Genomic DNA, 12481 nt, shown 5'->3' with positions numbered 1-12481 from the left:
TGTATATAAAGGTGGGAGCACTAAGGGTAAATGTCCTTTAAACTGAACACCAGCTACATGAAGTGCTTACATATGAATGTGTGTTGCCTGTGGCCATGTCAAATTTCAACTGGGGGTTCAGAAGTATGAGTATATGGGAGGAATTAAGTAAGGTTAGGTGTCAGGCAAAATTTACAAACTTTTCAGAATAACCCCCCCAAAACCCTCTCCGTCCTGAGGATTTACAGTGAAAGGCTTTGTCTTGTCATCCTCACCCATGTTAGTGATCTGCGTTTCATAAGACTATACTGAAGATGATGAGCTGAGTCGTCACTTATTTTATAGTATCAGCAGGGTGTCCAAGCAGTCTTGGAATAACTTCTTTATTGCATCAGGGTTTCGTCTGACCCAGAGGCTTTAAAACCAGATTAAGGACTATTATTACCATCTTTATAAAACACATTCATAATTATTAACAGCCCTTCTTGAGCAGGAATCTGAAGGGAAAGTCACTTAATTATAAAGTTCCCACTTTAGATTTATTGTCAGTTGCAAAGAACTCACGAAGAAATGTTTGGTAATAGGCTTGGCTGGTTTTCAGATTCCTCACGCATCCACTCCCCGCCACCCACTTTCCATATCAAATATTACAGCAATACCACTTGTCTTGCCAAAGTTCAGATCCATCAACATTTCCATGACAAGGGCCTTCCTTTGAAATTTGCAAGAGCCTTGAGTAGGGGGAGTTTGATTATAATTGTGTCTTGGGCTAAAAGTTGGCCTTTGAAAACTACCTTGATTCTGCAGACATCAAAGCTGTGGAAGTGTACACACATCATCCTTGTCCACATGTGTATGTCCACTGGGAGCTGTTAAAAAGCTTCTTGTGCATGTTTATTCATTTCAATGGAGAGAAATGTGCAAGGACAAGGGAGAAATGGACAAAGGACTCCTGGCAAAGGAACTTCATAAATGTTTTGGATTGTGCCCACCTAGAACTGATCTTTAGACCACAGTGAGTATTATTATTAATATCTTATTTATATTTCTTTCTTTCAGTTTTAAAATTTAAATTATAATCATTTTATTTTCCTCCCCCCTTTGTTAAATTGTGCACCCCAATGACAATGACTTTACATATCCCCGTCTTCTGCTAAAAGTACCCTGCATGACATACAATGTAATATAGAAAAACCAAAACAATAAATCGTTAAAAGTTACATATATAACAAACAATTTAAAATAATAATAATAATAATAATAATAACAACATCAACAACAACAACAACAACAACAACAACAACAACAACAACAACAACAGAACACAACAAATACCTTAAAAGAACAGCAAGGATAAATTAGTAACTGATTTATTCAATTTGGCGCCCATAGAATGAATAGTCTATCAAAGCAAAAATGTCTTTAAATTCTGATAGGAACAAAGAGGGAGACAGATGGATTTCAGTTGTGTGAGTGTGTTGGGGCATCCCAGAGCTGTAGCGCTTCCAAAGCAAAGGCCACATCTCTCACACTCAGTCGCTGAATCTCCCAAGATGACACTGAATGAAAACTACGGTTGATCTCAGTTCCCAAGGCAGGAATATATGGGAATGGGGTCCACCAGGCACCTGTTTCTGTGTCAGTTAGGGATTTAAAGACTAGAATCAACCTTTTGAATTGAGCTCAGAGGCAAACAGGAAGCAAACAAAGCTGATGTCAGATTGGAGTTAAATGTTCTGACCTGCAAATGCCAGACAAAAGTCTAGTAACCACATTTTAGACTGATTGAAGCTTCTGGACTGCTTTTTCTTTTTAAAATAGCCAACCTTACGTAGAGTACACACAATAATCCACTCTGGAGGTAGCTGAAGCCTTAGTGGCTGAAGCCAAATCTACCTTCTCTTGGAAAGACCACAGCTGGTATATCAGCTGAAGCTGGTAAAAGGCCCTCCTAGCAACTGCTAACTCCTGAGCACTCAGAGAGAGTGATGGATGGCACACACCCCAAATTATCAAGAGAGTGCAACTGCATTCTGCGCTGATTTACACTGTTCAGTGGGACTTGCTCCAGCTAACTGTCCATGGGATTGTAGCTGAAGATGCTCTTGTAGAGAAGAAATTTGGGGACCAGACTTTCATTATGAATGGCTATCTGCAGGGAGCCAAGAGTAGATCTTGAAAATATTTGGCATACTTTTTGGGTGGTATGTTGGAAACATAATCATGGGACTTCTATCTAAGGCTAGGTGCATGTGAAAACATGTATGGGATATCTTAAAGAGCCTGGCTCCTGGAGGCAGAAGAAGCCATGGTTTGCCCTTTGGTGTGAAATAAGCACCAACCAGCCAAGGATGAAGGAGGATGCTCCATGAATGGCGTTATGACCCTTAGAGACAGAGACAGGGCTCTCCTTGACATCAGTGCAAAGAGCAAAACTAAGGGAAGATAAGGAGTTACACCGCAGGGGAGTTCAGGGTAGGGCTGGTTAGATCAGTTATAATTCTAGCAAATGTATGTCTTAGTGGGGGAATGTTACAGACATTGAGTGTGAATGAGGACTTGGTCACGTCTTTACAACACAGGGCAAAAAATAAGGGCAAAGTAAGTGCATCGTGTAATTTCTGAAGTCTGGATACCATGTAACTCAATCTCATTATTGGAGCATATTAAGGAACTAAGTACATTCAGAAATTTTCCATGGAATGTTTGCGGAAGGGGACACAGAGCCCATGTATGCTGCTCTGAGCCCCTCAGTAATTATGTGAGCGTTCTGCAGAAAGGTTGATCTGGCTTAGTATTATGTTCACTTTTATGTCTGACACACTCCACATTTCTGGAGCGATTCAGGACAGATTTGGATTTGAGATACTGCCATGGAGCGAGCTTTAGGTTGCAAGCAGCATGAGGAGCAAGAAGGGCATGGTTGTATTTTCATAAAGATCATCCCAGGATGCTGGTAAAGCCAGTGACATACGGTGTTATTTGTTGGGCAAATGCCAATGCTGCAATTTAAAACTCTGCAGGGCACAAATCTCTCTCCCCTTCCCAGATTTCCTATGCACACTGTTGCTGAATTCATGCCACTTAATAACTCAATCCCCCTATTTCAGTTATTTGCATTCCCTGTCTCATTGTGCAGGTTCACACACATTCCCTCTTCTCCAAACACCCTGCTGCATACCAGAGGGTGTAACCTTATCCACTGGCGGATGTCCAGGTGGCTGGACACTGATTCTGCATACATTAGATGGGAAAGCTCCATTCTTCTTTTGCAATTCCCCCCAAATTGCACATAATTAAATTTATAGGCTGTAAAGCCAGGAAGAAGTAAGTAAGAGATATCATATCACATATCCTTCTAGAGTTGTACTGGGCTATATATTTTGCAAGAACTCTCATGAACAAGAAAACTGAAGAATGGACTCCGGAACTCACCTGCTTCTTCTTCTCCAACACATTTGCTCTAGCATCTGCTCCTCAGCCTGAATTCTGGGATTAGAAATTCAGAAAACAGGTTAAAAGAGAACATTTATTCTTTCATTTTTATAGTTGTACAAGTGTTTTTAAAATGTTTGCATGTCTGCAAATTAAATACTATCCCCACCAGATCTCCACCAGATAGTGGGGACATGGTTAGTAAACTGTTTTTTCCCCCACCCGTTGTCTGGGGTAGGGAAACTTTGATCAGATAGATGGTGGTTTGCATTTCCTTTATGGGCAACCACCTTGGAGCCACTTGCTAACTGTGGCCAGGATCCGAGTCAAATAGGAAGAGCCATGGGGCATCCAAGCCCAAAGTTTACCTTTATCTTTCCTAATACCGTGGTACCTCAGTTCTTGAAGGCAATCTGTTCCGGAAGACCGTTTGACTTCCAAAACATCCAAAAATCAAGACTCAAAGGGCTGGCTGCAAGTTCAATTGAGAAAACTGCTGAGGCGGGTCAGGACTGCTGATCCTTTTAGATTTGTCAGCAGCCTTTGACATGGTCGATCATGATCTTCTGGACCACCGCCTCGCAGACGTGGGGATACAGGGCATAGCCCGTAACTGGCTGTGCTCTTTTATCTCTGGTCGGGGACAGAGGGTGGCACTAGGGAGGGAAATGTCGTCGTGCCATTCCTTGGTGTGTGGAGTGCCGCAGGGTGCAATTCTCTCCCCGATGCTTTTTAACATCTTTATGTGCCCCCTTGCCCAGATTATCCGGAGCTTTGGGCTGGGCTGTCACCAATATGCTGATGACACTCAGCTCTATTTGCTGATGGATGGCCACACCGACTCGGCCCCGAACACACTGACCAGATGCTTGGAAGCTGTGGCTGGATGGTTTCGTGGGAGCCGATTGAAACTAAATCCTTCGAAGACAGAGGTCCTATGGCTGGGTCAGGATGGCATGGGGATGAGGGACCAACTCCCTTCTCTTGCGGGGGCCCAATTAGTGCCATTGCCTTCTGTTAAGAGTTTGGGTGTAATCCTTGATGCCTCCCTTTCCATGGAGGCGCAAGTTACAGCAACAGCCAAGGCGACATTTTTCCACCTTCGCCGCATCAAGCAGTTGGTCCCTTACCTTTTCCGCCCCGACCTGGCCACAGTGATCCATGCGATGGTCATCTCCAGGCTTGACTACTGTAATTTGCTCTACGCGGGGCTGCCCTTGAAGCTGACCCAGAAACTCCAGAGGGTGCAGAATGCTGCAGCAAGGCTCCTCACGGGGTCTCTGCCATGGGAGCATATTCACCCAGTGCTTTTCCAGCTGCACTGGCTCCCGGTGGAGCACAGGGTCAGATTTAAGGTGCTGCTTTTGACCTTTAAAGCCCTTCACGGCCTAGGACCCTCATACCTATGGGACCACCTCTGCCGGTATGCCCCATGGAGAGCCTCAAGGTCCATAAATAACAACACCCTTGTGGTCCCAGGCCCTAAGGAAGTTAGATTGGCTTCAACCAGAGCCAGGGCCTCATGAGACCAGGGCCCTGCAGGATCTGATTTCTTTCCGCAAGGCCTGTAAGACAGAGTTGTTCCGCCTGGCCTTTGGCTTGGAGCCAATTTGATTCCCTCCCTCTCTTTCTTTTTTCCTTTCCTTCTCCTCCTGCGATGAGGCTACATTTTAATATTTTAATGTTTCAATATTTTAATGTTGTATTTTAATTTTGTTTTTAAGTTGTAATCATTCAACTTGTTTTTATTATTGCTTGTAAGCCGCTCTGAGCCTGGCTTTGACTGGGGAGGGCGGGGTATAAAAAATTATTATTATTATTATTATTATTATTATTATTATTATTATTAAAACTGAAAAACACGCAGTGGAAGCCATTCGACTTCCGACGTGCATTTAAAAAATGGAAGCATTTACTTCCAGGTTTTTGGTGTTCAAAAACCAAAACGTTCGGCTTCTGAGACGCTAAAAAACCGAGGTGCCACTGTTGTTCTTTATATTTAACCACAAGAAGGGAAAGCAGGATCCCAACAGCAGCAGATTGACAGCAGATTGATCAGGCACATGCCACCTGGTCACAGTCCTCCCCAGCATGGTGGGGTTTAAATGATAGCAAGTATTTCTATATTTCCATCTATACATGCATACTTTTAAAACAACAAATAAAGCTGTGTCTTCTATGGTGATGCATAATGGTCTGTAGAAGCGCAACAGAGAAGCAGAGATTAGAAAATGATGCTGGTCAAGGTGGACCTTTGTTCTGGTTCAGAGGACTCTTCTTATGTCCTAATGCTGATGTGGGGAGCCTTCCAGATGCTTCTGAACTACAACTCCCATCAGCCCCAGCAAGTATGGCCAATGGCCAGGGACCATGAGAGCTGCAGTTCAGTGACCTACAAAGCTTCCCCACACCCATCCTAACAAATGTGATACAGGACTAATAGGTCCATTCTCAGCAAGGCTTTACCTCTGTGCCAGTTACATCAATAGCAGCTAATATTTTAAAAGCAATTAATAGAATCAACAAAACAGTCCAAGTGCATGTAATGAGGAAAGGTTTATCAGAGTACATAAGGACCTTTTTAAAAACTCATTTTCTGATGTTGGGAAAGGGGAGAGAAATTGAATCAGGGAATTCCATCCATTTGCAAAATAAAAGCAAGGGGCTTTGCATAAAACGTATAGTAGCACAATATATAACCCTATTACAACAAGATATAAAACAAAGAAACTGAAGCTAAGGTTATGACGTATTATCTATTAGATGTGTTCTTTATATATACAGTATATATATTTAAAACTCATAAAGTTAAAAAATTAACCTAAGGATTTTAGTTATACCTATTGCTTTAAAAATGTTAATGTTGATCTCGCCCTCATTTTTAACATAATGAAGAGTGGTGACATAATAACAGCCCAATCTATGAGCTTTGTAATGAATAATAAAGTGTTTTAACCTCTTTAGGGACTTAACACCACATTAATCCTTTAATCCCTAGAAAAACCAATTTTGTTGACATGTAAAGGGGATATTTAACTTCATCCAATTAATTTTCTACTTTAGAGATAACCATGATTATGAAGATCAGATTGAATAGATTCATTAGAACTCCCTTATTGTGCGCAAAGTGATAGCTTTGCCACTAGTCGCCCGATATTTGTATCAGAAAAGAAATTTACATCTTGCAATTATGTTTCATTCCCTCCTTCCCTATGTTTAAGAAAGGGAAATGCCAGAACTTTGAAATCCTGAATGCTTTCCCACTCACTACTTCTGGAATAGTTGAGATACCATAGAGCTATTAAATACAACTAGCACCGCTGCCATAATTTGGTTTAATTAGTATTGTTCTTGTGACATGTTTTAACTATGCGCTTCTGAAATATTTCCTTAAGGCAAAACGTGTTAGTATGAATTGAACTGATAAACATAAAGGTCTGCCTGAAATAAAGGCTCTTTCAGAAAGCAAGTGGGATCTGGCTATAGAAGATTGCAGGAGAGAAGCTGCAGTCTCTTGGCATCTGCATGTGCAGCTTGGAAGTGTTACCTAAGCCAGAGGAAGCCAAAAGTACAAAAGAAACTTGGGGCTGAATTTCTTTTCGCTTTGATCCCTCCATGTCCCAAAAATATTTCCTCCCATGCTACATATGCCCCTTCATCCTTGTGAGGTTGGATGCTGGAATGTCTAAATCCTCCTAAATCTTGATCTTGTCTATTTACTTGCATTAAAAAATCCAGTAGATTTTGTGCATTTGTTTTGAAAAAGCTGTGGTTTGTGAACTGCAAGGTAGGATTGTGAACCACAAGATGGAACCATGAGATGGCCAGGTTGAGCATCTGCTAGAAGGGTTTAGTGAACGGGACACAGAGATTCAATAGTGCACATTTAGCATTTTAGATAACTCCAATAATGAAGGAGGTGGAATTGGGGTTTTTCAAAAATCCAGATCCTAGATCAGTTTAGGTCAGGCTTCATCAGACTCGGCCCTCCAGATGTTCTGAGAGTACCATTCCCATCATCCCTGACCACTGGTTCTGCTAGCTAGGGATCATGGGAGTTGTAGTCCAAAAACATCTGGAGGGCCGAGTTTGAGGAAGCCTGGTTTAGGTTGATACCCATTTCACTGGTCTGCCTTGACTATCACACACAGGATTATACATTAGCATGGTTTCATACAAAATGGTTTGCAGGATTGGCACAGGAACTGACCTATGTCAAGGGAGTCATGGAAATTTGAACTACCCTTTTCCAAAATGGGAAATACATCTTCAAGGAAGTGCTTCATGTTGTGCTTGCTTAATTTTCACTTCACATTCCTCAATCTGTAGTGGTATACTTCTCCTTACCCTTAATGAGTATGCAAGAAAGCTCCCAGTACTTCAACATACTGGAAGCTTGGCCTTGACCTTTCTTCTGAAAATTATAGCACAAAATGCCTCTGATTTTCTGGGTTAGTGGGGTTGCAAATGGATTCCAACCCCCCCCCCCAAAGCAATTAACACAGATATGAGCACTAATCTTCTACTCGATTATGCTAGATCTCTAGAAGTGACTTTTACATCATCTGAAAAGATTGCATAAAACATGGAAATTTCAGTGGTATCTTGGGTTGCAGATGCTTCAGGTTACAGATGCTTCAGGTTACAGACTCCGCTAACCCAGAAATAGTACCTTGGGTTAAGAACTTTGCTTCAGGATGAGAACAGAAATTATGCTCCGGCGGCGCGGCAGCAGCAGAAGGCCCCATTAGCTAAAGTGGTGTTTCAGGTTAAGAACAGTTTCAGGTTAAGAACGGACCTCCAGAACGAATTAAGTTCTTAACCCGAGGTACCACTGTATCAAGTAAGGAAATGTTGGGGAAATGGAATGCAGCGCTGTCTGAATGCAGCCCAGTAATGGTAAGGGAGAAGGATCCTGCTCACTCAACCCAGCCTGCTGGCTCAGCCTCTCTGGCACCTACACATCAGCCATAACACTGAAACAGGGTGTGCCATGGATATTTCATTGTGTGCAGGCCTGATCTGCACAATTTCTAATTCCTAATTTTGACCTGTAATAATCAAATGGATGAAACCTTCACATCTGTGTGCAATGGCTCTACTTATCATTGCAGAGGAAATTCTGATTTCAGGAAGCTTGAAATGTGGAACAGTATACTCAAGGTAGGGGTGATCTTTCTTCGCATCACACTTAAAGCATTGTGCAAACTGGATTTATGTATTAGAGGCTAAAGACTAGGTGTTTTAATAACCTTACACTAATACATCTTTTCTGCTGAGATCAGCACCCTAGATGATGTTTCCTTTCCTCTGCTTTCTCCTGGCATGTGCAGGCTTCCTAAAAATACTACTAACACATGGCAACATTTAGAGGATAGTGAATATAACACATAATCACCTAAAATTGCATAAAATACAGTTTCATGCTGCTGCCCATCTGTGATGCTGATTACTCTTAAACACTTACTTTTTCTATTGGCATTGATAGAGAGAAACAGTTTTGCTCTTGTTAAAGGAAACTGCGCTGTAAAATAGTTGGTCCCTGATGTAAGACTTGATAGCCAAGTGAGAGATTAGATATATTTAGGAAAGAAAGAAATATTATGCCCCTGTCTGAATGTTGTTAAATCTGATATCTGAATAAACCAAAACCACTTATCCCTTGCCATTGAAGTGATAGATATACAATTTGTTCTTTAAAATGGAGAAATCAGCATTGAACTAAATTTTCACCAGACAGTAGTATTTAAGATGGAGTCCTCATTTCACTAAATGCAAAGGGGGAAACAACAATTTGTTTAGAATGGGTCAAAAATTCTTTCTTATTCCATACTGAATTGTGGCACTCACAAAAGAGGTGGGCCAACACTATGCCACAAGCCCTCTCAAATCTTGAGAAACCCCTATCCTTTACTTAATTACCGGTACTTAATTAATTACTTCTGGGGAACATACTATCACTTGTCTTGTGATGCAGTAGTGTACTATATAGCACACTGTTTGGGAATTACTGGCCTAGGAGAATTTATGCAACTTTATTGGTTATTGCAGATAACATGCCCTATTTCCTCAACTGAGAATCCGTCACATTGGATTTGCCTGCTCCCCTCAAAATATGAGTGTCATCCAACCATTAAAAAAAAATTAAATACATTTCTCCAAAGGTAAATTAATCTTTTCTCTGCTGACTCCTCTTTCCTGAATGTGTATTTTGTACCAGGAACAACTAACCAATCTGTTACCCTGTAATTAAATTGGATTACAGAATAATCACAACCTTGCTTGCTTTCTTCAGATTACATGGCAATTAAGTTTGGTCTTACCATGAAAAAACCAAGAATTTCTAATGATATCATTACATGGTTATTTGTACAATACAATGCAATCATTTAATTATACATGCAGCATTTTTCCCTTCAATGGGAAAAATGATTAAAATAATGCAAATGCTGTGATGTCTTGAATAAATGCCAGCATATTTTACAACTTTCAGAATATCAGTATATATTTTGATGGGCCTGAGATTTCCTGTGCAGTACAAAGCTTCTCAGAGTTTATGAGATTGCCTTCCTTTCTTACTTACAAGTTGTTTTGCAATCCCATTCCTAAATGACACTGGACATATCTTCTTGGCACCCAACCCATCCCCTTACACTACACATTGCTTCTCCTTTACCCTCTCAGTTTCTATATTGTCTATGAATTGCTTCACCCACCCAACCCAACTCCTCATTCCCCACCTGTGTCCATTTGCTCCCATCAGTGGTCCATCTGATGGCAACATCTCTATCTAAGGCATCCCCCAGGGACCAAAGTGAATGGGACCACCCACCTGCCAATCACCAGACATCACTATGACTCCAGATGACCCATTTTTGCCAATACAATTTGAAATCAAATCTGTGCAGACAATGGCACGCAGCACTATATAAGCCATGATGATCTTAAACCTCAAAGTTCAAAGGAGGAAGTCTTGCTAATTTATAAAATTGACTATTGATACTGGGGGATGAATGCAGTATTTTCTTCATGCAAAACACATGTTTTATTGCTGAGCTGTGGCAGTTCCAGGTCTCCTTTTCAGCTTGTGCTATTTAATCTCTCCATTGAAAGAAGGGAAACTTCCAAGTCACTGTCTGAAGGCACATGTTGCAGTGGCCTTGCTGAGCAGGTCTAGGTCTTCTTGTGTCAGTGCCTGGATAGGAAATGGATTGGGAGCCTCAGGGATGCCCTCTTGAGTTCAATGATGGAAGAAAGGCAGGATATATTTTACTGCTTATTTTCTTTGCCCCTCATAGGGAAAGCAGGCCAGTTTTGGAGCTGTGAGAAAGGGGATGGATTGCCCAACCCACCTCTCATGGATGTGGATGCTCTGAGTTCTCCTGCCCATAATGGCTACGTATATATCAGCTGTAGAGCACATTGTGCTTAGGCACTGCCATACACATGCTTATATTTTGTGTACAGACAAATGGGACTTTTAAGTTTCCCAACAAGAGAACTTCCTATAGCAGGGATGGGTTAATGTTCAGTGTGCCCTTCCAAGCTTCTCTTTGTGGCCCCCAGAACCCTCCACAGGCCACACACCCTCTCTCCAAGCCACACCACTCTCTGGCTCCTCTTCACACAGTTTTTGCTGGCTGTCCAGTTGTGTCTCTTGCTTGTCTGGATGGAAGATAGAAAGGAGTGTGTGTAGAAGCTAGATTGTACTAATGTAAAATTTACATCTGTTCCTCCTACTTTTCAGGCTTAATGCCTGGCATCTCCAATTAAAAGGCTCTTAGATAGCAGAAGTGGGAAAGACCATGATCTGAGAGTCTCAGATACAAGTAAATGATCTGGCTCAGCTGAAGGCACCTCATTGGTTCATAGGACCACACCAACATTCTTTAGTATGCATGGACCTGTGGCTTCATTTGGTGAAATGAATAAACATAGCACTTTTGTTTACAGAGGCTAGGCATGAGCATGCCCGGATCTTGAGAGTGGGCAGTAAGGTATTATGTCGGCTTTTTGCAATTCTCGAATGCAACCCTATTCTCATGCTTCTCATACAGCTGCTTTAGGGCACACATGTATATTCATAGTGGAAAGAAGCACATCATAAATGTGCTCTAGGAAGGCAGTAGTGATGATTAGGCAAAGTAGTGAGGAGAGGCAATGATGATGACATTTCTTTACATGAATTTCTTTTCTCAAGATGCTTCCGCACAGACTGCAATCCAGGAATCTCTCTAGGAATCTTTGCAGTGACAGAGGGGCGGGGGAAGCAGCTCAAAAGCTGTCTGCTTTTAGAACCATTATGCACACTGCTTAAACATTTTGTTACTTTGATGTTGACAGACACACCATATTCCAGGTGACTACCGTATTTTTCCGTGTATAAGACTAGGTTTCTTCCCTTAAAAATATTATCAAAAATTAGGGGGCATCTTATACTCTGGGCCAGCTCCCCCCATTTTCTTAAATCTGAGTCTCCAAAAATAGGGGGCATCTTATGCATGGGGGCATCTTATAGGCTGAAAAATACAGTATATCTAGTAAATACAATGTAGCTTTAGCCTATGTGTGGGAATATAGTCGTTAAGCTTCTCTAATGAGTGGGAAAAGGAACAATTATTTGCTGTCATTATGCACTGTTTGCTAATTATGCTCATCAGGTGATAAAAATGAATAAGTTAATTTAGGATTCTAATTATTCTTTTGAAAAACCTGTTGAGAATCTTAGGAATACATATGTACAGATATATATTGTTGCATGTCACAATAATCTTTGAGTGGTGCAGGATTTCAGGGGTTCCTGGTTTCCTTGGAAAGAGGGGCAGTGGAGACTGGGGTTAGAATACATGGTTTCTTTACTACACACACACACACACACACACACACACAATCTGAGCGTATGATGGAGGGGCTCACAGCATTAACACCTCAAGAAGATCTTGCTTATCCCATTGCCACAGCCTTGGATTTCACAAGAGATCAGGCATAGCTCTGTCTGCAAGCTGCCCAGCCTGCTTCCAACTTTTAGCTCACACACCTTGACTCTGGCCTTTGTCTTTCTAACTAT

Source organism: Podarcis raffonei, chromosome 1 (assembly GCF_027172205.1).
Source record: "Podarcis raffonei isolate rPodRaf1 chromosome 1, rPodRaf1.pri, whole genome shotgun sequence".
Taxonomy (NCBI): domain Eukaryota; kingdom Metazoa; phylum Chordata; class Lepidosauria; order Squamata; family Lacertidae; genus Podarcis; species Podarcis raffonei.
The sequence above is the reverse complement of the archived record's forward strand: the minus strand, read 5'-3'. Positions refer to the sequence as shown.